The following is a 24,659-nucleotide window of genomic DNA, read 5'->3' as shown; positions in this document are numbered from 1 at the left end:
GTTGGGTTCAGATTCAGCCACTCTTGCCCGGGCGACGGGAGAACAGAGAACTGGCTGTTTCCAAAGTGGAAACGTTGATTTTTTTTTTTCCAAATGTTTTTTGTTTTTTTCCGATTTTATTTTTTATTTATTTATTTTTGGTGATTTTTCTTAGTGGGGAAAAAAAGGGGGGGGAAACGCACCCACCCTTCGGACGGCCATGTGAGAGGGATACAAGGATGTGAACAGTGGAACTAGTAGGCAACTAGGGGGGGGGGGGGGGGGGGGGGGGAGGTAGAGGGGAATGCAGGAGTTTGACATTAGAGAAAACAATGTTCATACCGCTGGCTTGTAAGCTGCACAAGCAAATGATGAGGTGCTGTTCCTCCAATTAGGATGTGGCTTCACTCTGACAGCGAAGAAGGCCTCAGACAGAAAGGTCAGTATTGGGTATAAACATAAACTCAGTGGCTCAGGCAGCATCTCTGGAGAAAAATAAAGGAATAGGTGAAATATCGGGTTGAGAACCTTCTTCTGGCTGAGACTAATGGGACGGGGAGTTAAAATGTGTGGCAACTGGGCAATCGTGGCCCAAGGTGGACTGAGCATAAGTGATCAGCGAAACGAATGCTTTGGACTGTGGACACTTTATGAGTCTTAGCTGAAAGACCCAGATGTAGTGAAGCTGTTGAATTCTCTGCCACAGAAAGCACTTGAAGCCAAACCATTAATTATACACAAGAAAGAATTGGGGCTGGTAGGATCAAAGGATATGTAGAGCATTACCAGAGCAGTGTACTGAATTTGAATTATTAGACATAGTCATATTGAATGTGTGAGCATGCTCACATTATCTAATGGCTGCTCCAATTTTTTTGGTATTTCTATTTATTGCCTCGATTAATAAAGCACAGAATTATGTATGTTTTAATAATAATTTTTCAACCTGTCCTGCACTTTCAGTAACTTTTGCAACTATACCCCTGGGTCTCTCTTCTCCTGTACAGGTGCACAACCTTTTATCCGAAGATCCAAATAACGAAAACCTCCGAATAGCGACATTTTTTCAGTCCTTGAAAAAAGGTCCTTGAAAACGTTCACCGAGGGCGGCCCGCAGAGGTGACAGAGGAACCTCCGGTCGGTCCTCGAAGAAAGGGGAACTAAATCCCCATCCATAAAAGAGAAGGTGAGGGTATATTGCGCGGGAGGGTTAATAATTGACAATATGCTGCTGTCTGCCCGCTGAGTTAAAAAAGTTCCCACGGTAGACACGATACACAGTGTATCGTGAGTCTTGCGTGGGAACTTTTTTAACTCAGCGGGCAGGCAGCAGCAAATTGTCGCTCCCTTCAGTTTCACCCCACCTACACCCCTCTGCTTCCCGGCCATGTGTGTGACCCCTTCCCTCCCCTCTCCAGCTCCCCGCTCATTGCACCGCCGTGGGGGCTTTGCACTGTCTTCACGTCGGCAATGCCAGTCACCGGAGACGTCAGGACTAAACGGGACACCGACCCCCAGGCCCACTGCAAGCACGGAGATCCCAGAGACCCACAGCCAGCAGCAGCCCAGCCCCGTTTCAACTCCAGAGGAATACTGCAAACTAGCGGGAGACATCGGGACCACCAGAAGCCGCTCCCGGTGGGCGCTACGGCGACGTGGCAGTTCGCTCACAGCCCGAGCTGTGCCAGTCACCGGAGACGTCAGGACCAACAGGACACCGACCCCCAGGCCCACTGCAAGCACGGAGATCCCAGAGCCCCACAGCCAGCAGCAGGTCAGCCCCGCTCCAACTCCAGAGGAAAACTGCAAACTAGCGGGAGACATCGGGACCACCAGAAGCCGCTCCCCGATGGGCCGCTACGGCGGCAAGTGGCAGTTCGCCCACAGCCCGAGCTGTGCCCCCTCATCGGGACACCGACCCCCAGCCCCACTGCAAGCACGGAGATCCCAGATCAGCAACTCCAGCCCAACCCCGCTCCAACTCCAGAGGAACACGCAGTGTATGGGCAGAAACTGATGGTGCACAAGGTGCGTCTTGTTCTTGAGGTCGCGCAACTCGGGCTGTGGGCGAACTGCCACTTGTCGCCGTAGCGGCCCATCGGGGAGCGGATTCCTCTGGAGTTGGAGGGGGAGGGGGGGATTGTGCTGTTTGATCGCCCCCTGCTATCCAAGGGACAGGGAGACAGGACGTTCACCGAGGGCGGCCCGCAGAGGTGACAGCGGAACCTCGGGTCGGTCCTCGACGAAAGGGGAACTAAATCCCCATTCATAAAATAGAAGGTGAGGGTACATTGCGTGGGAGAGTAGGAATCTCTGCTGTACGCCTCTGCTGCACACGGATATAAGAGTGTGAAAATGTCGCCTTAGGCCGCCTAAGGGCATGTAGCCCCGCTAGGGTGACATGAGTGCGGGAGGTGATTCAATGCTGCGGGCACATTTACAAATTCAGGAATTCATTCAACACACTGCATTTCATACAGACATTTATTCTGCAAGAAAAAAACTACACTGAAGACTCAAACTCGCGACTGACGAACTGCCGGGTTCGAGGCGCAAACTCGCGACCTTGCGGATATGAGCCGAGCACTCTACCACTGAGCCAGCCATTAAAATCTACGCTAAAAAATTTCCATTCCGAAGACCGACAAATTCCAAATTACGAAAAGTGTCTGGTCCCAAGGCTGTCGGATAAAAGGTTGTGCACCTGTATCTGTTTTGGAACAATATCCTTTATTCGGTATTACCCATCCTAATTCATCCTATAAAAAAAGCAGCACCACACATTTCTCTGGATTAAATTTCATCTGCCACGTTGCTGCCCATTACTTCTGCAATTTATCAATATCCTCTTGACTGTTAAAAATAATGCCAGATTTTGTATTATCCATACACTCAGACGTATGGTTTGTAACTGAATCACATTTATGACACTGGCTGGACGATGCATAATCTGTATCCATTACATTTCAAAAACACACATTTTGGCTTCTCAGAGTTACATATAAATTAAACAGCAATTGCTTTCCTCTCTCCTCGCCTGACCTCAGTGTAAATCTAGTCACTTTCAAACTGATGTGCTTGGAAGGCACTGTGATTATACTGGCATACACTCTTCTGTTCTAACTTTAAAACATATTCTGAACTGGCAAAGCAGAAGAGCAAACATTTGATAAAAATACAGTGAAAGAAGGAATTCTTGATAGAGCTCAGAAGTGCAGAAAACCAATTGCTAGATCTTACTAAAGTCTTGTGACTTCCTGAGGTAATTTTGTAGTTATCCTAAAAAATTGTGGAGTTCGTATTCTTCTCCTATTAGTGCAAAAAGTAAAGTCGCTCCTTGGGTTGAGATAAATGTACTTGCTGATAGCACCATAAAACTTCCTAAACCATTTTGCTTCAGGAATTCAATTATCGTCAGATGTAAATTAAAGTCATGTCTATTTGTGGCTTTTCCTGTGAATTTTCAGGTTGGTCATTCTCCATCAGTTAGAGAGATATTAAACTGGAGTAAATATTCATCCTCAGTAATTTGTCAGTAAAATTAGGAACTGTCAATAACTATCCGATGAAAGAATGAGAATTTATATTTTAAAATATTCAGTTTCATTTCTGTTCTTTTGTAGACATCATCAATGTATTTTATTTTATGCAAGCAATGTTATTTTTCAGTTATTAAATGGTTATCTGCTTCAGTAGGCATTTCTCCATGTTTAGGCCATATTGAAGTTTTGCAATAAATGTAAATATGTAGATCTTAAAGCTTTATAGGTGAGTAGAGATAAACATCTATCATTGACTTTCAGTACGTATCTTTGTTGAAATCTGACCATAAGCTCTTAAGTGACAGGAGCAGAATTAGGCCATTCAGCCTTTCAAGTCTACTCCGCCAATCATTCATGGCTGATCTATATCTCCCCCCTAATCCCATTCTCCTGCCTTCTCCCCTAATCCCTGACACCTGTACTAATCAAAAATCTATCTCTGCTTTAAAAATATCTATTGAATATCCATCCCCCTACCATCTGTAATGAGATGGGGGTCTCAAAGTAATGGATACAATTCTTCGAGGGCTTGACAGGCTGGATAGTGCAAGGATTCTTCCCCCATTAGAGGTCACTGGATACTTCCTCATTCGCTGAACCCATTACAGCAACAGAACCAACAATGAAAAAAAAAAGAACTGCTGGAGAAACTAAGTTGGCCGGCAGCATCAGTGGTGGGAAAAGTAGTTGTCAACATTACAGCAAATCTAAACTTGAAGGGTACAAGATGGTTCATAAGTTTATAAGTCATAGGAGCAAAAGTATGCTATTCGGCCCATCTAGTCTACACTGCCATTCAATCATGGCTGATCTGTCTCAACCCATACTCCTGGCTTCTCCCCATAACCCTTGACACCCGTACCAATCAAGTATCTGTCAAACTCCGCCTTATAAATACAGAATGACTTGGCCTCCACAGCCATCTAAAGCTGGTGCCAGAAACATATCAACTATTATTTACTGACTCGATGTATTCTACCATTTTTACACTCTTGTACTTAAGTATGATTGTGCTTAAGTATAGTAAGATTTTTATTGAAAAGTCTAACAAAAGAAATTCTCTGTACCTACGTACATGTGAAAATAAAGTGCCTTTGATCTAGATATGTAACAGAACCAGCCGCATAGAAGCCTTGTCTGTGAAAAGCTCTGGCCCAGAAATTCATCTGCAGTGCTTTTCTGTCAACAAACTAGTATTAAGATTTTCATTCATATTGATTGAGAAAGCTTTAAACAATGAAAAATCATTGCTTTGATCAGCCATGATCATATTGAATGGCGGTGCAGGCTCGAAGGGCCGAATGGCCTACTCCTGCACCTAATTTCTATGTTTCTATGTTTCTATGTAAACAAAATTGAGATATTTGTTCACACAAGTTTAGATACGAAAAATAATGAAAAGTCCACAGGTATTCTATAGTGAGCTGTTCACATCTTCATTTTCTGAAGTCTTATCAAGTTTCACAAATCAAAAGTCGGGAGTAAGATGGAATTGTTCAACCTTGCCTGGATGAAGGTAACCCTCACACCACTGATATGACACTTCAAGGGTAACCCACCTCCGCAATGTTTGCCCCCTCCATCACCGGACGCCATGGATGTGGTTTGACCATTTGTAAAATGCAATGTATTAACTCCCCAGAGATTCAATTCACATCTCTTAAAATCCTTGAGAGCCACACCGGCACTTGTGCTTTTCTGCTACTTGCTGTTCGCCTTGCTTCAAATAAATGCTCACTGTTTTCAAAGTCTAAGTAAGGGTCACCCTCATTTTTAGAAATGGAGACCTAAGATACCATTGATGCAGATCCGTCTGAAGAAAGGTCGTGACCCAAAATGTCCTCTGCCCATTTCCCTCCACAGATGCTGCCTGACCTGCTAAGTTCTTCCAGCAGATAGATACATAATGCCGGAGTAACTCAACGGGTCAGGGAGCATCTCTGAAGAAATGGAGTAGGTGACGATTCAGGTCAGATCTCTTCTTCAGTCTGACGAGTTCCGACCCAAAACATCACCTATCGTTTGTCCAGAGATGCTGCCAGACCCGCTGAGTTACTCCAGCATTTTGTATCTATCTCTGGCATAAACCAGCATCTGTAGTTCCTTCCTGCACAAGTTCCTCCAGCAGTTTGCTTTTTACTCACTTTGATAACCTTGCCTCAAGATCCAGACTCCATGTTCTATGCTGTATGGCTTTTTTCTTCAGTTCAATGTAGTTTATTGTCACCTGTACTGAGGTACAATGAAAAGCTTTTGTTGCGTGCTATCCGCTTACTGCTTCCTGCATCATTGCAGAATCGATCGCTTGGCTAATTTCATGAATGCACTTTTGCACTCTGACCTGGAAAGAATGTAGGGCTTACATAACTCAAGCCAATCGTGGGGAGGCTTTCATGCATGGCGACTTCCTGCCAAGACACAAGGAAGCTCTCCCTCCATACTCCATTCATTCGAAGCATATGCATGTTCTTCTGCCTTTCTGGTAGCGCTCCATTTTTCCCTTCCCATCGCTGCAACATGCAACCATTTCTTCCCAGCGCACCCCTGCAGTTGAAAGATTAGTTACATGGTGGTGTGACCTTCTAAGGGCTATTTCCTCAGGTCAGATTTCATAGAAAGGGTGCTACTAATGCAGCAACTATGACCCATAATACTCACTGCCCCTGAAACAAGAATATTCATAAGTTCATAAGTTATAGGGGCAGAATTAGGCCATTTGGCCCATCATGGCTACTCTGCCATTCAATCGTGGCTGATCTACTTTCCCTCTCAATCCCATTCTCCTGCCTTCTCCCCGTAACCACTGTCAGTCACCTGTTGCTACAGGACTTGATAGCACTGTTTGGAAACTTGTGTTAACAAATATCTCAATAAAGTTTTTTCAAACAATATGAGTGAAAATTGTAATACTGTGGATTAATTTCTGGGCCAGAACATTTCACAGACATTTCTGATCCAAACATTAAGTTGTTCCTTAAACCATATGTGACCATGTACTCCACAGCTGCATGTTGAACATTGCCATGTAATTGAACCAGTGGGTATTGTTTAACAAGCCAAATGCTAGTACAGTTGAACTGTACTGCCATAGATCCATTTTACAAGAACACCTGCAAAAGAAAGTCATTTAGCACTTGGGACGCAGATGGTAACTCACAATGTCCAATTCGTCACCACCTTGGTATGTCCTGTCACATCTGACGCAATATCATTTGGAAAAAGGCACAAAGGTTGGGTGGGAGCAAGACTGCAAGCACATTGACACCAGAGCTCACAAGAACTCCGCTTTCAAGACTGGGCGAGCATAATGCACTTAGCATTCATGTCCCAAATTTCCAGTAAATAACTCTCTCTAATAAGTAAACTTCAACTCAGTCTGATATACAATGGCATTATCATCACCAAATTATTTTCCACTGATATCTGACTTCATGAAGGGAAGTAACTTAACTGGACTGGTCGCATCAACACTGTCGCTACAAGTGTGGTGTATTAGTTGAACACTGAACCAAGTGACATGAAAAAAAGACATAATGAACAAGTTTGTTTCTGCCTAGGAACGTGGCACAGTGGTGCAGCGGCAGATTTGCTGACTTACTGTGCAAGACGTCCAGGTTCAATCCTGACCACGGGTGCTGTCTGTACGGAATTTGTACCTGAAACCACGTGGGTTTTCTCTGGGTGCTTCGGAATCCTCCCACATACCAAAGACATGCAGGTTTGTAGGTTAATTGGCTTCTGGAAATTGTCCCTTGTGTGTAGAATAGTACTAGTGTAAGGGTGTTTATTCGTCGGCATGGGCTCGATGGGCTGAAGGGCCTTTTTCCATGCTGAACCTCTCAAGCTAAAACTAAAAACTAAAACTATAGTGCCTTTAAAGTAATAAAATGTTCCAAGATAATTTACCACATTGCTAAGTATTAAACTGGTGGCAATTTTTTTTTTTAGCCATTGCACCTAACAAAGTGGTCACCAAATTTAAAAAAATGTGAATTCTAATCCACCAAAAATTGATGGTTTGGGATTAGGGGAAATGTAGAAATTATAACATTCTTAAATTTGACTCTCATCTGGCTGAAAGTGTCCACATAATAAAAAAGATGGAGAAAATGTCTTGCTTATCACTTCATCAATAGTCACAGCGAGATGTCAATCCGCAGCTGGAATATATATTCTAATATTTGTCATATATGTCAAACATTTTAACAACAGATAGAATGCTGAATGGTGTTAATACTCACAACTCAATATAATTTAGAAGATTGAGGGGGGATCTTATAGAAACCTACAAAATTCTTAAGGGGTTGGACAGGCTAGGTGCAGGAAGATTGTTCCCGATGTTGGGGAAGTCCAGAACAAGGGGTCACAGTTTAAGGATAAGGGGGATGTCTTTTAGGACCGAGATGAGAAAAACATTTTCACACAGAGTGGTGAATCTGTGGAATTCTCTGCCACATAAGGTAGTTGAGGCCAGTTCATTGGCTATATTTAAGAGGGAGTTAGATGTGGCCCTTGTGGCTAAAGGGATCAGGGGGTATGGAGAGAAGGCAGGTACAGGATACTGAGTTGGATGATCTGCCATGATCATATTGAATGGAGGTGCAGGCTCGAAGGGCCGAATGGCCTACTCCTGCACCTATTTTCTATGTTTCTAACTCTGCCACAACATGCAGAACCAATGATTTTGTTTCCCTTTAGATTCTAGAAGAACCTTCTTGCTGGTGAATATAATAGGGAACCAGTAGATCATATTATAAGCACATTCAATTGACAACCTTCTGTTGATATGATACAAGTTTTAGCACATCAATTTGAGCAGCATCAATAGCACCTGGAATGCACGAGCAGCCAAGTTTAAACTGCAATGTATTGAGGTTCAGTGAAAAGCTTTGTTTTACATGCGATCTAAACAGAACAGATGATACTATATGATAAGAAAACAGTCAAGTTAAACTCAAGTGTAATGGATACAATAAAGGGGAAGATACAGAGTGCAGAGTATAGGTCTCAGCCTTGTAGTACATCCGTTCTATAGACAAAGTCTAATGTCCGCAAAGGAGTAGAGGTGAATCAGACAGTACCCCAGCATATTGATGGATCATTTTGGTACCTGATAACAGAGGGGAAGAAGTTGTCTCTGAGTCTGGTGGTCTGATTTCATGGATTCTGCTTTCATGCACGTCAGTGCACTATGGAAGAGACAATTTTCTCTTAGTGTTTGCAGATTCTCTCTGCAATGATTGTGCACTCATATTGGACTCGAGTCTTGGCTTGACTCCAACTTGGCTCATGAATTAAACTTGATATACAATTATTCCGCGTTTGGTTTTCTTCTTGCGTATGGCGTGACAACGCTAAAGTTGTAAGACAACTTGTTCTGTTTGATCTTCTGTTTGTGTACGCCAGGTTGATTGCATTCGTCGAAACAGGGTGGACCACGTGAAGGTTGCAATCTCCCACCTTTCCGCGTTTGGTGAATGCATGTTTCTACCTTTTCTCCTCCATTTAATAATCAAAACATGTGGAATTTCACTTGATTTGTATAAACCATGCCTGGTTCTTTAGAGTATTATCAGAATTTGCGATCCTAATAATTTCATGGCAGTTCTCACTGACACTGTGCACAGTTTTGTGCAGATGGAATGCAAGACTCTTGAACTTTCCCCTCGGGTAGTCATTAAATCATTAAAGTTGAAGGAACTTGTGAATCATAGGGTCATTTAAAAATACAGCACATTAACAAGCCCTCCTCCCCATTAAATCTATGCCAACAATCACACGCCATGCACTTTAATCCTGCATTCACAAGTTCTCGGAGTAGAATTAGGCCATTCGGCCCTTCGAATCATGGCTGATCTCTGCTTCCTAATCCCATTTTCCTGCCCTCTCCCCATAACCCTTGACACCCGTTCTAAAAAAAGAATTTGTCTGGCTCAGCCTTTAAAATATCCACTGACTTAGCCGTCACAGCCCTCTGTGGCAATGAGTTCCACAGATTAACTACCCTCTGACTAAAGAAGTTCCTTCTCACATCCTTTCCACAAGAGCACCCTTTAATTCTGAGGCTATGTCCTCTGGTCTTAGACTCTCCCACCAGTGGAAATATATTTTCCACATCCACTCTATCTATGCCTTACATCATTCTGTTAGTGGCAACAATGTCCCCCATCAACCGTCTAAACGCCAGCGAGTAGAGGCCCAGTTCAGTCAAATTTTAATTCCACATTCTCACATTTTCCTCCCAGTTCCACCGCACACCACTGTACCTCTGTATATGCGATAATAAATGAACCTAAACTAAACTGCCTACATCTGCGTGGGGCAATTTATACTGGCTAATTGATTACCACCTTTGGGTTGTGGGAGGAATCTGGAGCACCAGAAGGAAACCCAGTAAGTCACGGTAAGGACGTGCAAACTCCATGTTGACAACACCCAAGGTCAGGATTGAACCTGTGTCTCTGTAAGGCAATGGTTCTACTACTGGCATCACTGTATCAATTGACCAATTGACCAATTTCCCTCCTGGGATAAATAAAGTTCTATTGTATCATATAACCCTCATACTGAGCCTTTTCCAAATAGATATGACTATGCTTCGAATGCAATGAATTCTAACCTTAAAAAAACCTCCATTTCCACGTATTGATTAATGCTATTACTTAGGAAATGACGAGCATAGTTCAAAAAATCATTAGAGGCCCTGGACTTTCCTATGAGGAAATAGCAAATTTCCTAGAAAAATCTCCACAGGATATTCCGCGATCTGTTCCAATGACCAGTTATGCAATTAGCAGGAAGCTGGAAAAAAACTCTGGCCTGGTTTTGGTGTCTCGACAAAACATTTGGAGAAAGGAAGTAAGATAATAAATTGTTCATATAAAGGATAACATTTTATAAATGAGGTACAAATGAAAATAAATATGCACAAGAAAATATGGTAATCTTAAAAGATCACCTGGACTCAGATTGAAACTAAGGTCTTGAGGAATGTAAGGTACAGTCCAGTACACACAGAAGTCTGCTATTAAGAAACCGGTCAGAAATCAATTTATTTGAAAAGAGTGGGAATGTTACTTGAAACTATAAGGTACAATGAGAAGGCAGATCTGCTATTGTGCAAACTAGTCACAGACTAGCCAACGCTATTGTGATTGAAAATAATTTATGATTTAACAGTTATTTTGTTAGACTTTAGTGTAGTGCTGAAATGGCAATAAATCAAATTATCTAACCATGATTTTAACTTCACTTCAACAGTAAAATAACCCTGTGCAAGCTGTGCAAACATTGATAAGGATGATAAAGTGGTAAAACCAAAGCTGTGGGAGAAGGGTGGAGTAAGGAGATAATGGACGGCACTAGGATGGCTGGCTCCAACAACTGCTGAATCTTTCCAGGATGCTTCCACTAGTGGCAGAGTCTAGGACCAGAGGTCATAGCCTCAGACTTAGATGTTCCTTTAGGCAGGAGGTGAGGAGGAATTTCTTTAGTCAGAGGGTGGTGAACGTGCGGAATTCATTCCCACAGAAGGCCGTGGAGGCCAGGTCAATGGATATATTTAAGGCAGAGATAGATATATTCAGTGGCGGACTGGCTAGGGTGTCAGCTTGCCCGATGGCAAGTGGGCCCCTGATGAAGTGGGCCCCCTATATCAAGTGGGCCCCTGATGAAGTGGGCTCCCTTTGTCTCCTGGCAACCAATATTTTTAAACCCAGTCCGCCACTGGATATATTCTTGATTAGTAGTGGGTGTCAGGGGTTTTGGGGGAGAAACTAGGAGAATGGGCTTAGGAGGGAGAGGTAGATCAGCTGTGATTGAATGGCGGAATAGATTGGATGTGATGAATGATCTAATTCTGCTCCTGTCACTTATGAACTTATGAACTTATGGATCCTGAAAAGGATGGACTTGGAGAGTTCAGAGTGAGCCTATTTAAATGTTGATCAGCTATTTTCTGTGCTGCAAAACAATGGACCCTCTTTAGAAGATGGTTGAAATGATAGATGCTGCGAGGACATTGCGACTCTAATCTGCCAGGCACAACTAATCATTTCTATCGTCATTTACCTGTCAGTCTGCTCTCAGTTAAGTGCTGCAATATTGGACCTGGATCTGGACCGAGACATGGACCTGGTCCTCAACTTGAGTTTAGTTTATTGTCACGTGAACCGAGTCACTGAAAAGCATTTGTTGTGTGCTAACCAGAGAATGGGAAGACATTGCATGATTACAATCGAGCCATTCACAGTATAAACATTTGGATCCTGGCTATTGAAGAAAAAGCAACTAGATATTCCATTGCCAGGAGAGACTGACTAAAAGTGGTGCTAGGACTATCTTAGGTCCAATATCTTTTGACCTGCACATGGAGCCCAATGATGCCTAAAGCATAAGCACTAAGAACAGGAACTGACCATTTCACCTCTTAAGGCTGTTTTTTTCTTTCAATAGTATGGTGGCTGATCTCATCTTGGCTTTGGCTCCATCTTTCTACTTGTTTCTCCAAATTCTTGAATTGTCTATTTGACAAAATGTCCTCTGTCCCAGCCTTAAACATATTGAACAATTTGCCCTCCACAGTTTAGTTTAGTTTAGTTTAGAGATACAACATGAAAACAGGTCCTTCGGCCCACTGAGTCCGCGCCGACAAACAATCCACACACATTAACACTATTCTACACACACTATAGGACAATTTATACTTATACCACATATACAAACCCAAGCCAATTTACCTACAAACCTGTACATCTTTGGATAGAAGGATGGAATCAACTCATTGGGCTGAATGATCTCCCTCTGTGACGCATCACAATATGCAGCGGAAGAGCAGGAGAAAAATTGAAATGATGAAAATGATTATCATCACTGTAAGCGCTACCAGGAGATATTTATGACTTTAAATATTGCAAACACACTTAGATATCAGCATTAAGCAAATTGCAAGGATTTTGTGCAATCCCATAGGTTGCCAAGGTGCTCAAACGTGTATTTATATAACTCGTGTTTGACAATAGTTCAAAACAAGACCAAAATTAAAATTCTGACGCCGTCAGTAGCTTTTCTGCAGCGGGGTTATCTTCAGCTACATGAGAAAATTGGAGTTTGAACCACCAGTATTGCGAATGACAGAACAAATAGAAAATGGCCACAAAAATCCCTTCTGGGTGTTACAGTTAATTATTGGTAATATTACTCCCATGGTGTGATTTGCAGGACTGGGAAAAAAACCTGATTTACCTTTTCTAGTCAGTTAATTACATAAGAAGCTATCACATAAAATTCCACGATTGCAAAAGTAATTTTGCTGCTGCAATTAAAGTTGACAGAATGGTAAAGCAAGCTGCAAGGCTTTGCATTTCTCTCTCACTCCATTATTATTCCGAAGAACATTAACCAGACTGTTTATTTAAGCCACTAGAGCCAAGTAACTCTGAACATCACTTCCTTATTGCACAATCAAAACAGCTGTGAATTCCTAAAAATGCTGGAGAAACTCAGCGGGTGCAGCAGCATCTATGGAGCGAAGGAAATAGGTGACGTTTCGGTCCGAAACGTCACCTATTTCCTTCGCTCCATAGATGCTACTGCACCCGCTGAGTTTCTGTAGCATTTTTGTGTATCTTCGATCTTCCAGCATCTGCAGTTCCTTCTTGAACACAGCTGTGAATTCCCACTTGACTGGAAGAAGTTTTTGCAGGCATCTTCATGGTAGGGTATTCCTTGCCACTGCTGGTGATCTGCAAATTCCTTGTCAGTGCACACCATTCTCTTGCAACGTATTATGGGGATGTAACCAAAACTGTAATTTCTGTGTGCTGCACCAAGGAAAGACATTAGATTTATGATATTGTACAAACGATTCTTGGAAATACACCCATGAAGCCTCTGCATGTGTTACTGATTTATATTTTCAGGGGGCATGGTGGCGGAGCGGTTAACTTGCTGCCTTACAGGGCCAGTGACCTGGGTTGGATCCTGACTATGTGTGCCGTCTATACGGAGTTTGTACGTTATTCCCGTGACTGTATGGGTTTTCCCCGGGTGCTCTGGTTTCCTCACACACTCAAAAACATGCAGGTTTGTAGGTTGATTGACTTGGGTAAAAAATTATGAATTGTTCCTAGTGTGTAGGATAATGTGGGAACGCTGGACTGCGCAGCCTCGGTGGGCCGAAGGGCCTGTTTCTGCGCTGTATCTCTAAACTAAAACTAAACATGCTTCAGTTCAGAGGTTCTAACCAGTGGAATAAATGTTGCCCTCTGGTCTTGAACCAGATGGCCTTTTGCTCTGCTTGCCTTCCTTCCTTCATCACCAACTTTGCTGCAGCTTACCATTCCAATAGCTATATTTCTTTTTCTCTTCACACTGGTGGAATAAAGTGTAGCTGTCAAGTTTGTGTACCATACTTCCATGAAGTAATAAAGATGCATTGATGTGAGGGAGATATGCCACGTTGCCTTACTGATGCTCTGCAGAAAATATAGTACACAATTATACTTAGTTTATTTGACTTCACTGGAGTTGACATTGCCCAGATATATGCTATGGTAACAGCTAAGCATTCCACAGACAATGTGATACCACCCTTTTTGAATAATTTTTAATAGTGTAGTTTGACAGTTCCTACGGCCCATCTAGGCCATGTTGACCAACGATTGCCCTTTTCACACTAGTTCTATGTTATCACATTTTCTTACCCATTCCCTGCACGTTCTCCCTGTGACCACGCGGGTTTTCTCCGGGTGCTCTGGTTGCCTCCCACATTCCAAAGACGTACAGTTTTGTATGTTAATTGCCTTTGGTAACATTGTAAATCGTCCCTGGTGTGTAAGATAGTGCTGGTGTAAGAGTGACCCTCACATTATCCTTGATCAGACTTTGCTGGCTTTACCATGCACAGAAATGTTATTTCCTTATCATGTATGTATACACTGTAAATGGCTCGATTGTAATCATGCATTGTCTTTTTGCCGACTGGATAGCACACAACAATAGCTTTTCACTGTACCTTGGTACATGTGACAATAAACTAACCGGAAACTGAACTTGTGATGACTTGTTGTCGCAGACTCAGTCGGCCAAAGGGATGCGTATCTCTAAAGTCTAAAGTAAAGACTAAACATCAATACTAATGTCATTGACAGGTAGGCAGAAGCAGTCCAGTGGGAAATCTGCCCCAAAGGCTGCATCCTTACAATCTGTGATAAGTGTCCCTGATGGCTACTTGGTGTTGTATCTGACTACATGCACAAAGGAAAATCATTCATTGTATGATTGCACCTGGGAATATTTACCTCACAAAAGGCAATGCCATGCTTCAGTAAAAGACGTACGCGAACTTACCCCTTGTGGTTTGCTTACGATTTAGTCATTCTGCTGCATTGTCTTGCAGTCAAAAACACTTGATTAGAATGAAGACGTCGATAAGTGTAAGGAAAATCCAAATGACTTATCTCCTGACCCTCTGGGGGTTTGCAAGAATGCTATGTATTCAGGATGTAAGTGCCTGGAAATGTCCGGAGACAATCACCCTTCAGGCTTCACTCAGTGAAATGGCCAATTCCTGCAGAATTGTAGGCCATTTAACAGCATGCCCAATGGGCGCTATTTATTCATTTGACACAATTCAACTGATCATGTAGAAAATTACCGACAAAATCAAAGAGGACTAAGCTCAGGCTTTTGTGCCACAAATCGATATGTCGGTCTTTTGATAGATTAATTCATTGAAAATTCCTTTGCAGTGTCAGAATAATTCCAACGTTATGAAACGTGTGCACTACACAGTGAGATACTTAACACTTTGTTATACTTTCTTGCTGATTGTTGACTGTCCTGCTGGTAAGCTTATTCTTGTCACTTGCATTTGTGAACATTAGCATTAAAAAAATACGAACACCACATTGCAAGTGGGTTTGGGATGCAGCAGCCTGGCAGGGCTGCAGGGCAGCAATTAAGTTATGAAGTAATAGAGAACAGGATTCTCAAGTTAAAGGGGTTGTCCCACTGCAGCGACCTAATCCGCAAGTTCAGACAAGTTTACCCTCGACTCATACTCGCAGCATGGACGACACGAGGTCTTAGGTGGTCTTTGTAACTCTCCTTCATGCTTGAGAGGAGTCCCCCGCATACTCGAGGCCTCAGCTAGGTCACGGCGTATTTTTCAACATGTTAAAAAATGCCCACGAGTAAAAAAAGGTAGCCATTGAAAAAAACGATACTTTTTCTACTCGTAGTTTTAGTCGAAGTAGGCCGTAGTAGGTCGGCATGTTATTCGTAGGTAATCGAGGGTAGTCAAAGGTAATCGAAGGTAGTCGAAGGTAGTCGTAGATAGTCTTCAACATAGTCAAAGGGAGGTCGAAGGGAGGTCGAAGGTGATCGAAGGAGGTCGTTTTCACTCTCCACTATTCTGTGTCCAATTTTCCCGAAGCTAGTCGAAGCTAGTCTTCAACATAGTCGAAGGAGGTCTTCTACATAATCGAAGGAGGTCTTCAACATGACATTTTTTCAAACTCTCCTAAACTCTTCTAAAGATTTTTTCAAACTCTTCTAAACTCGCCAATAAGGTCGCCACAGTGGGACAGCCCCTTAAATGAAATGAAATGAAATGAAATGAAATGAAATGAAAAATGAAATGAAATGATTCAATTTATTGTCATTGTCAGTGTACAGTACAGAGACAACGAAATGCATTTTTAGCATCTCCCTTGAAAGGGAGACACAGGGCGTCGCGGTGTGCCCGCGCCTGCCGCCATTCCATTACAGGCAAAGGTGGGTGAAGTGTCTTGCCCAAGGACACAACGACAGTATGCACTCCAAGCGGGATTTGAACCGGCTACCTTCCGGTCGCCAGCCGAACTCTTAGCCCATTGTGCTATCTGTCGCCTGTAAGGCAGTAAGGAAGGCATAAAATGGATGATAAGTTGGCGAATTCAAGTACGACGTGTGGTTTCAGCCATTTACTCTTGTAGGAGCAAATGGAACAGTCACACGGAGTTGGTGTTCGAAGTATTGGGCGGGATGGTGCCACTACGGTAGAGTTGCTGACTATGATGTAATGTTGAGGCTGTATAAGATGCCGGTCGGGCCGCATTTGGAATATTGTGAGCAGTTTATGGGCACCATATCTGAGGAAGAGTATGCTGGCTCTGGAGAGGGTCCAGAGCAGGTTTACAAGAAAGGGCCCAGGAATTAGAACATTCTTCCTGTGACCGCATGGGTTTTCCCCAGGTGCACAGATTTCCTCCCACACTCCAAAGATGTACAGGTTTGTAGGTTAATTGGCTTGCTAAACTTGTAAATTGTCCCTAGTGTGTATGGGATAGTGCTAGTGTGCAGGGATCGCTGGTCAGCATGGACTCAATAGGTCGAAGGGCCTGTTTCAGCACTGTATGACTCTATGATTCTATGACAAACATTTTCAAGTGGGATGAGTGACCCTGAATTATTGCTTTGGTCTTCATTGTGCTGTTTCTGCCGTTCCTGTATTTTCATTTTTAAATGCCTTTTCATGGTTGAAAGTGCAGAGATCCTTGCAATATATTTGAAGTCTGTCCGAGTTTGGCACATGGATTTGCAGGGAATGGTGGGATATTGATCACGTGCAGCCAGGGGCAATTCATTTCTCGGCATCATGTTCAGTATTAATATTGTGGGCCGAAGGGCCTGTTCCTGGGCTGTACTGTTCTATGTTCCATGAATTGTCCCTTCATTAGCACGACTTCCACAGCCAACAATGGACCATCGTGGGCTCCACATTTTCTTGGTCATCGGCTCTGATTTGTTCAGTACCTTTTCATACCTCTAGTTTCACTCTCCCCTAACTCTCAGTCTGAAGGAGGATCTCGACCCGAAACATCACCTCTTCCTTTTCTCAGGGAGCTGCTGCCTGACCCGTTGAGTTACTCCAACATTTTGTGTCCATGTGGTGGGAGATAGTTTCCTGTGAGCTGCTGTTGAGCTTTTGTTCATGTTCTTCACATATCCAATAATTTAACTGCATATTCTTTTTTCCGCGCCTCCCAAACACATGATCTGTACCAGCGGAAAGGCAATAGGATCAGGTGCATGGGGACACCAGCCTATGCGAATCGCTACTCAAGTCACACACCATCTCAGCAGCTTCATCATCATCTCTGGATCTTTCACCCAATATTACAGTGGAAATATCTTAAGGACTAACCTGCTTCAAGAAGCAGCTCACATCGAATCCTCAATGGGCAATAAATGCTGGCTTTGCAATCATAAAAACATAGAAAATATAGAAAAATAGATGCAGGATTAGGCCATTTGGCCCTTTGAGCCAGCAGCACCATTCAATATGATCATGATCATGTGGTCCTTGTGGCTAAAGGGATCAGGGGGTATGGAGAGAAGGCAGGAACAGGATACTGAGTTGGATGATCAGCCATGATCATATTGAATGGCGGTGCAGGCTCGAAGGGCCGAATGGCCTACTCCTGCACCTATTTTCTATGTTTCTATGGTTCTATCTAAAATCAGTACCCCGTTCCTGGTTTTTCCCTATATCCCTTGATTCCTTTAGCCCTAAGAGCTAAACCTCTATCACTCAAATATCCAGTGGCCTCCATTGCATCTGTGACAGAGAATTCCACAGATTCACAACTCTCTTGGTAAACCAATAACTAATAAATAATGAGGCTCGCACCAGGGTCTCTTCCATACCCCGCAACACTGCTCTCTCTCCCCATCCCCGCACTCGCAACAAGGGCCGAGTCCCCCTAGTCCTCACCTTTCACCCCACCAGCCGTCACATACAAAAAGTAATCCTCCGTCAGTTTCGCCACCTCCAACGTGACTCCACTACTCGCCACATCTTCCCATCTCCCCCCATATCTGCCTTCCGCAAAGACCGCTCCCTCCATAACTCCCTTGTCAATTCTTCCCTTCCCTCTCGGTCCACCCCCTCCCCGGGCACTTTCCCTTGCAACCGCAAGAGAAGCAACAGTTGTCCCTTTACCTCCCCCCTCGACTCCGTTCAAGAACCCACGCAATCGTTCCAGGTGCGACAGAGGTTTACCTGCATCTCTTCCAACCTCATCTATTGCGTCCGCTGCTCTAGATGTCAGCAGATCTATATCGGTGAGACCAAGCGGAGGTTGGGGCGCTCGTTTCGCCGAACACCTCCGCTCGGTCCGCAATAACCAAGCTGACCTCCCGGTGGCTCAGCACTTCAACTCCCCCTCCCACTCCGCCTCCGACCTCTCTGTCCTGGGTCTCCTCCATGGCCACAGCGAGCAGCACCGGAAATTGGAGGAACAGCACCTCATATTCCGTTTGGGGAGTCTGCACCCCGGGGGCTTGAACATCGAATTCTCCCAATTTTGTTAGTCCTTGCTGTCTCCTCCCCTTCCTCAGCCCCCCTGCTGTCTCCTCCCATCCCCCAGCCTTCTGACTACTCCTCCTTTTCCCTTTCTTGTCCCCACCCACCCCCACCCCCGATCAGTCTGAAGAAGGGTTTTGGCCCGAAACGTTGCCTATTTCCTTCGCTCCATAGATGCTGCTGCACCCGCTGAGTTTCTCCAGCTTTTTTGTGTAACCAACTAATAAATTACTGTTGAAATGCAAACTAATAACTAATAAATTACTGTTGAAATGCAAGCTTAATTTGCTAGTACATCACATTGTGAATATGTTTGAAAGTTGTTTTCTGTCTGAGCTAGAATGAGATTATTTCCTTAGACAATTTGAATTCAAATGTAATGTTTGTGTAGAACTTTTGCAAATGTTGGTTGTTGTCTTTCTTAATCACCTCTGGGAATGTTCCAAAATAGATTTCTCTGTGTTCTCAAATTTAGGAGAACATTTCCTCGTTCTGTTTGTACATAAATTAGACATCGGCTGAAGAATGCTCCTTTGTTGTAGACCAAATCCAAATTTAAGCAACTCTGTGGTAAATATCCAGTCTGCAGCATTTAACACAATGCCATCTCCAGTTTGACGGTTTGGTGAGAGCACCAACTAGTGGCAAGAGGCTGCAACTGACTGGGAACTGTGGATGGGTTTCTGCCCCAATACCCTGGGGGTGGAAAGATTCAGTGGTCATTGGTTTTGGGGTAGGGGGAAAGGATGGAGAAGTCAGAACAATAGTTGGATGAAACAGATGAAGTGAAGAGTAATGATTTTTTCAGAGGGTTTTAAAGAAGTGATGAAGAGGATTGACGAGGGCAGTATGGTAGTTTGCAGATGACACCAAAAAATGGTCCTGTCATAGGTGGAGAAGAAGGCATTTGTTATTCTTGCCATCATTAATTGGAGTTGGGATTTTATGTTGCAATAGGTTATTGGTGTGATCACACAGAGTTTTTTTTTTCTGTCACCCAGCAATAGGAAGGGTATCATTAAATTGGAAAATGTGCTGAAAACATTCTCAAGGATGTAACTGGGATTGAAATGTTTGAGTTATAAGGAGACGTTGGATAGGCTATGACTTTTCTTCCTGGAGTGTGGGAGGAGAGATGACGCTTATAAAATCATGAGGGGTGTAGATAAGGTTGATAATCACAGTCATTTTTCCCAAGGTAGGGGAGTCTAAACATAGAGGGCACAGATTTAAGATGACAGAAGAAAGATTTAAAAGGGACTGGAAGTATTTTCATATAAAGGATGGTGGGTGTATGGGGCGAAATGACAGAAGTGTGGAAGTGGGTAGAATTACAACATTTACTGTAAATATAGGAGCAGAATTAGGCCATTCGGTCCATTGTGTCTGCTCCACCATTTGATCATGGCTGATCAATGTTTCGCTTTCAACCTCATTCTCCTGCTCTTCTCCCAGTAATTTTTGACACCCTTACTAATCAAGAACCAATCAAGCACACAATATCAGCCTCCAGTCAACTGTGGCAATAAATTCCACAGATTCACCACCCTCGGTCTAAAGGAATGCCACCTCATCTACATTCTAAAGGTATGTCCTTTTATTTTGAGGCTGTGCCCTTTGGTCCTAGACTTACCCACTACTGGAAATATCCTCTCTACATCCACACTAGCTAGGCTTTTGGAGCAATTGGGCAATTTAAAGGACATTTGGATAATTTAAGGGATACAAAATATTTAGAGGGATGTGGGCCTAACACATAGAAATGGGACAAACTATTGGTCAGTATGGACGAGTTGGACTGAAGGGCCTGTTTCCATGCTGTCCTACTCTATGACAATGAAAATCGGCAATGTTTTTAACAGATAAGCTACTGGATGGAAGGAGGATCTGGAGTTGAGTTGGCTTAAGTGAAGCCCAATCTATCCAGATAAAGCCTAGAGGGCAGTTCTATCCCCACCCCCCTCACCACATAAAAAGTTTAAAATGTAATTTAGCCTTACCTTAAATTCTTTTCTACCTGATGGGGAGGCTGACCTCCACCCTTTGAACCCCACTGTTCTCCACCACGTTTTCTCCATCAGGTTATTAAATAATTGACCTTGAAGCCATGGAGCCATAGAAGGCAGAAACAGGCCCGGCAGCCCACCATGGCTATGCTGAGTATCAAGATTACATCCACGCTAATACCTGGATGACCCGTAGCCTCCAATGTGTTAGTGATTCACGTTTGTCTAGATACTTCTTAAGTATGAGAGTACTTTCCATCACCAGTATTTCAGGGAGGGTCATCCAGATTCCTATTCCCTCATGACTTTAGACTTTAAAGACACAGCACAGAAACAGGCCCTTCAGCCCGTCGAGTCCGCGCCGACCAATGATCATCCCATACACGAACACGAATCTGCATACTAGGGATAATTTTGTACAACTTACTACAACTTTGTAGGTTTCAGTAAAAAACCTACAAACCTGTACGTATTTGGAGTGTGGGAGGAAAGCAGAGCACCCAGAGAAAACCCACGTGGTCACAGGGAGAACATTCACACTCTGTACAGACAGCACCCGTAGTCAGGATTGAACCTGGCTCTCTTGCACTGTAAGGCAGCAACTCTACCTCTGCGCCACTGTGCAACCCATAATAGAAAGCATTACATCTTAGGACCTCTCTCAACCTCTTAACCCTTACCCTTAACCTGTGACCTCCATATTTCAACAGGTCTGCTATGTGGGAAGAGAGGTCCTATTATCCAGCTTCAGTAAACTATTCAGAATCAGATTCACTGTGTTTTCCTTCGCATCCTCTAATCCAAGGAAAACAAACCCAGTCTACCTGGCTGAACCATTTGAGCAGCACAGTGGCACAGCTGTAGAGTAGCTGCCTTACAGCACCAGGGGCTTGTTCGATCCTGACTATGGGTGCTGTCTGTACGGAGTTTGTACGTTCTCCCCGTGACCGCTTGCTTTTCCTTGGGTACTCCAGTTTCCTCCCACATTCTGAAAACATACAGGTTTGTAGGTTAAATGGCTTCAGTAAAAGATTGTGAATCGTCCCTAGTGTATGTAGGATATTGCTAGTGTGCGGGGACTGCCAGTCGGCTTGAACAAGGTAGGCCGAAGGGCCTGTTTTCGCGCTGTATCTCTAAAACTGAAACTAAAACTATAACTAAAAGCATTCAATCCGAAGCAATAGCCTGGTGAATCTCGTCTACACCCTCTCTGGTTGGTTCCTGATCATCAATTGAAGCACTCTGCTTCCCTCCTGGGAATTTCCTGTTTACCTACTGAGATGAGCAAGATAATAGTGGGAAAGGCCAGGATTGAAATCATGGAGGAAGTAACCAATTTGCTCCTGTTATTTTAACTTTAACCTACCCCTATCAATTTCTAGCAATTAGCAGTAATCAAAATTGTGCCCTTGGCCTCTTTCCATACCCCAATTTTGCATATAATTTGTTAGCCATACAAAGTTCTTTCTAAAATATCAAAATGTGATGATGATGTTTTTACATCCAACTGGTATAAATTTAGAATGAATCCCTCTCTTCATGCACAAAATCCTCCCCTATCCTGGACACTTAGTCATCAGGACAAAAATAAAGAAATAAACAGGAACGGCTATTTAAAGAATCTCAGTCATAGGAAGTTAAAAAAAAACTCAATCAACATGCATATCTCAGGAGATCAGCGATTATTGCCAATTTGAGTCATATACACCATAGAAACAGACTCTTTGGTATAACTGCCCAAAATGTCTACTTGAGCTCATCCCATTTCACTTTGTTTTATCCTTGATCACACTAACCTTAAACATCCATGTATTGTCCAACAGTTTGGGAAACATTGTAATTGTACCTGCCTCTGTCAGATCCTCTGGCAGCTTGTTCCACATAACCATATAACCATATAACAATTACAGCACGGAAACAGGCCAACTCGGCCCTTCTAGTCCGTGCTGAACACTTATTCTCCCCTAGTCCCATCTACCTGCACTCAGACCATAACCCTCCATTCCTTTCCCATCCATATACCTATCCAATTTATTTTTAAATGATAAAATTGAACCTGCCTCCACCACTTCCACTGGAAGCTCATTCCACACAGCTACCACTCTCTGAGTAAAGAAGTTCCCCCTCATGTTACCCCTAAACGTCTGTCCCTTAATTCTCAGGTCATGTCCTCTTGTTTGAATCTTCCCTACTCTCAATGGGAAAAGCTTATCCACGTCAACTCTGTCTATCCCTCTCATCATTTTAAAGACCCTTAACCTTTTGCACTACAAAGAATAAAGGCCTAACTTGTTCAACCTTTCTCTGTAACTTAGTTGCTGAAACCCAGGCAACATGCTAGTAAATCACCTCTGTACTCTCTCTATTTTGTTGACATCCTTCCTATAATTAGGCAACCAAAATTGTACACCATACTCCAGAATTGGCCTCACCAATGCCTTGTCCAATTATAACATTACATCCCAACTTCTATACTCAATGCTCTGATTTACAAAGGCCAGCACGCCAAAAGCTTTCTTTACATATACAGCATTCCCTCTGTTTTTCCTCTCAGTTAAATCTATGCCCTCTAGTTTTCTGAATGGTATTAGCTGAATGGAGTCAAGTTGGGAAAGGGGGAAGTACGACGAGATCTGGGGCTCCTTGTTCATTAGTCACTGAAAGTAGGCATGCAGATACAGCAGGCAGTGAAGAAAGCAAATGGCATGTTGGCCTTCATAACATGTAGTATAGGTAGTGTTGTCTCAAAACAGCAACCAGCACCATCAAAACCCACACCACATTTCACTCCTATCACTGGGAAGAAGGTATAGGAGTCTGGTGGGATCCTAGCAATCCCACCATAATACCTGGAGAAATTAAATTCATTAAATTGTATTTCACTAATCGTGACCAATGAGGAATTGGATTGTTGTGTATAGTCCACTGACATCCATCAACCGATAATGAAATCTATGGTCTCTGTGGTATATCTGTGGAATTATTTGCCACAGAAGGCTGTAGAGGCTATGTCAGTGGATATTTTTAAGGCAGAGATAGATAGATTCTTGATTAGTACATACGTCAGAGGTTATGGGGAGAAGGCAGGAGAATCAGGTTAGGAGGGAGAGATGGATCAGCCATGATTGAATGGTGGAGTAGACTTGATGGGCCGAATGGACTAATTCTGCACCTATTCCTTGTGACCTTATGACCTTCTGAAATTGGTATAGTTAATGTCTAAACTAAGCAGCTGAATGTTGCTTTCAATTCCACATGATCTAGCCTGATTTTAAGATTGTGTTTTGGTATCGAACTCTCGAAATTGAACACCATCTGCCAGATTCCCCAATGACTTAAACTAAAAATGTAACCTCTGCTGGGCTCACAGGAAATAAATCATGCAATCTCCTTACTTGTTGAAATACGTTTTCCTTAAATTAAACTCTACAGTTCCCAATTACATTTCACAGTTTTCGACCATGTGCTCTTCATATCATTTGTATCAGCGATGAAAAAAAGATGATTCCAAGTATATATAGTGCAGTCTTGAAAGTTGCTAGCCAGGTTCATCACTATGGGAATGTGTTTCAGATCATGAAATAAAGGCTTTCACGTAATTTATTAACATTTTTGTGGGAGGCCACCTTGATCAACATGGCAACAAATCACAAACCCAACAGAACAAAATAACAGTTTCACGAGTTTACAAGTCTGGTTCTTTATCTGCCTGTTCCTCGGTTATAAATATCTCTGACACAGTTTGCAATATATTACACGTGCTTCCCTGACGTGGTTTTAAGA

The sequence above is a fragment of the Leucoraja erinacea genome, chromosome 7 (genome assembly GCF_028641065.1).
Source record: "Leucoraja erinacea ecotype New England chromosome 7, Leri_hhj_1, whole genome shotgun sequence".
NCBI lineage: Eukaryota > Metazoa > Chordata > Chondrichthyes > Rajiformes > Rajidae > Leucoraja > Leucoraja erinaceus.
This window is presented reverse-complemented; position numbering follows the sequence as displayed.